The sequence below is a fragment of the Notamacropus eugenii genome, chromosome X (assembly GCF_028372415.1).
Source record: "Notamacropus eugenii isolate mMacEug1 chromosome X, mMacEug1.pri_v2, whole genome shotgun sequence".
Classification (NCBI taxonomy): domain Eukaryota; kingdom Metazoa; phylum Chordata; class Mammalia; order Diprotodontia; family Macropodidae; genus Notamacropus; species Notamacropus eugenii.
This window is the reverse complement of record NC_092879.1, coordinates 53511703-53514696: the sequence shown is the minus strand read 5'-3', so window position 1 is coordinate 53514696 and position 2994 is coordinate 53511703. Positions and strand designations below refer to the sequence as shown.

Genomic DNA, 2994 nt, shown 5'->3' with positions numbered 1-2994 from the left:
AGCTCTGGTCTTTTCAACAAGAAAGCTTGGAAGTCATTTCATTGAAATTCCATTTTCCCCCTGAAGTATTATATTCAGTTTTGCTGGGAGGTGATTCTTGGTTTTAATCCTATCTCCTTTGACCTCTGGAATATAATATTCTAAGTCCTTCAATTCCTTAGTGTAGAAGCTGCTAAATCCTGTGTTATCCTCATTGTATTTCCACAATACTTGAATTGTTTCTTTCTGGCTGCTTGTAATAATTTCTCCATGACCTGAGAACTGTGGAATTTGGCTACAATATTCCTAGGAGTTTTTCTTTTGGGATCTCTTTCAGGAGGTGATCTGTGAATTCTTTCCATTTCTATTTTACACACTGGTTCTAGAATATCAAGGCAGTTTTCCTTGATAATTTCTTGGAAGATGATGTCTAGGCTCTTTTTTTTTTTTTGGTTTTCAGGTAGACCATTAATTTTTAAATTATCTCTCCTGGATCTATTTTCCAGGTCAGTTGTTCTTCCAGTGAGATATTTCACATTGTCTTCTATTTTTTAATTCTTTTGGTTTTGTTTTATACATTTTTGGTTTCTCCTGAAGTCATTAGTTTCCATCTGCTCTATTCTAATTTTTAAAAAACAATTTTCTTCAGTGAGCTTTTGAACCTCCTTTTCCATTTGACTAATTCTGCTTTTTAAAACATTCTTCTCCTCATTGGCTTTTTGGGCCTCTTTTACCATTTGGGTTAATCTATTTTTAAAGGTGTTATTTTTTTCAGCATTTTTTTGGGTCTCCTTTAGCAAGCTGTTGACTTGTTTTTCATGATTTTCTTGCATCACTCTCATTTCTCTTCCCAATTTTTCCTCCACCTCTCTTACTTGATTTTCAAAATCCTTTTTGAACTCTTCCATGGCCTGAGACCTTTGCATATTTTTTTGGAGGTTTTGGATGTAGAAGCCTTGACTTTGATGTCTTCCTCTAGTGGTATGTTTTGTTCTTTCTCATCTGAAAGGAAGGAAGAAAATACCTTTTCACCAAGAAAGTAACCTTCTATAGTCTTATTTTTTCCCCTTTTTGGACATTTTCCCAGCCAGTTACTTGGCTTTTGAGTCCTTTGTCAAGTGGGGGGTATATTCTAGGTGTCTTTAAGTTCTCAGTTCCTCCAAGGTGACATAATCAAGGGAGAGGAGTTTTCTCCTCTCCTGGACTGTGCTCTGGTCTGGGAGCAACCACAAGCTTTTCTGTCCAGGATCTGCAAGTAGGGTTCCCTCTCCACAACTATCTCCAGCTCCACTTGCCAGTGCTCCTCCTCACCCCAGGGCTGCCACTCAGGGCTGAGATTCAGATCAGCAACTTGATTCCCCCAGGGTCTTTAGGTTGAGGGTTCCAAAAATGGACACTGCAGCCTCCTGGGGCCAGGGCTAGGGCAGGACCCTACTCTGTTCTCACCCAGGTGAAAGAGCTTTCTTATTGACCTTTGAAGCTGTCTTTGGTGTTTGTGGGTTGAGAAATCTGGGAACTACAGCTGCTACCCATGATTCTGCACCCTGAAGCCTGCTCTACGCCTGTCCATGCTGCATGGCCAAGGCCAGGCTGTGCTCCTACTGATCGTAGTGCGATAGACTTTTCCTGTCAGTCTTCCAGGCTGTTTTGGGCTGGAAATATCTTTCTCTCTGCTGTTTTGTGGCTTCTGCTGTTCTAGAATTTTTTTAGAGTCGTTTTTAACAGGTATTTTATGGGCTACGGGGGGAGAGCTAGAGCAGATCCATCCTTATACTCTGCCATCTTGGCTCCACCCATTGTTAAACATTTCTTAATGACATTTTAATCTAGTAGGTTTTGTCTGCCCCTTGCAGCCCTAGGGGTAAGTTTGGTATCTCTGGGCTAGAATATTGGGATGAATCATTTTTGTGACCAATTAAAAAATTTAATTTAACTGAATATCTATATTGTGTGTAAACATGTTGGATTTTTCCAGCGTATTAAACTTTTGCCATTCAAAATAATGATGACAACAACAAACGGCCTTGAACAGAACAGTGAAATGCCAAGGATAGAGGATAAAGGGTATTAAAAGTTTTACTTCAGGAGGCTGTCTGGCTATATCCACTGTTACTTCAAGTCATTTAGTAGTGACACATTTTTAAACTCACTTCTTTACTTCTCCAAGATGTTCAAAGCTGTCATCACCCACTTCTGGCCACTTATCCTAAATTAAATTTTTTAAAATGTCATTTGTCAAGTCTCTTTGAATGATGATTTCATCTTCCCCTATAACTAAGATACCAGAGAAGAATTTCTGAGCAAAAAAACACCCAAACAACTTGTTGATTCTTTAGGGTCAGTTCTGAAAGTTGCAAGGCCACGCATTCCTGTTAAGTATTTCTTTGTTGATACTCTAGGAATGTGCGCTATCACAACCTTTTGTACTCCTTTCCTTGTTTCAGATGGCCCTTTCTACCATGCTCTTGCTTTTCTTCCTCTTTTCCTGCTACTCTTTGACTTTTCTCATGTCCAGTTTCCTCTTTTGGTGAATTTTCTATGAGTTTTATAAATTTATTTGGAAAATTCTCTTCTAACCCCTAACTACAGTTAGCAACATCAGGCATATGTTCACAGTACTCTGTTGGTAATGGACAGACTCCACAGGAAAGAACCCTAAGAGACCAAGGTGGTCTCAGGAAAGTGTAGCCATCCCACAAACTCATGTGCTTATGCCACCCCCATGGATTCTATTCAAATCACGCACACACCTTCCTCTTGTGTTCCCTCACAAGGCCCCATACCCTGCTGCTGCCCTGTTCACGGGAGAATTTGGCTCATAATGGCCTCCTGAAGCTCTTTGGGAGAAGGGGGTTAAATCTAAAGAGATGAAATTCTAAAGGTATAAATAGGAAGTCTTCTACTTGGAGACAAACAACTAACTTCACAAGTAAAAGATAAAGGAGGCATGCTTAGATTACCTTCATTTAAAAATCCTTTCTGTAAGCTCAATATGAGTCACTGATGTGAAATGGT

The 2994-nt window shown here is 39.6% G+C and overlaps 1 pseudogene; it reads right to left on the bottom strand.

Annotated features, from left to right (window-relative positions):
• Window positions 1-2125: 2125 nt before the first annotated feature.
• Window positions 2126-2585, bottom strand: LOC140516042 (density-regulated protein pseudogene; annotated as a pseudogene).
• Between the last annotated feature and the right edge of the window lie 409 nt (window positions 2586-2994).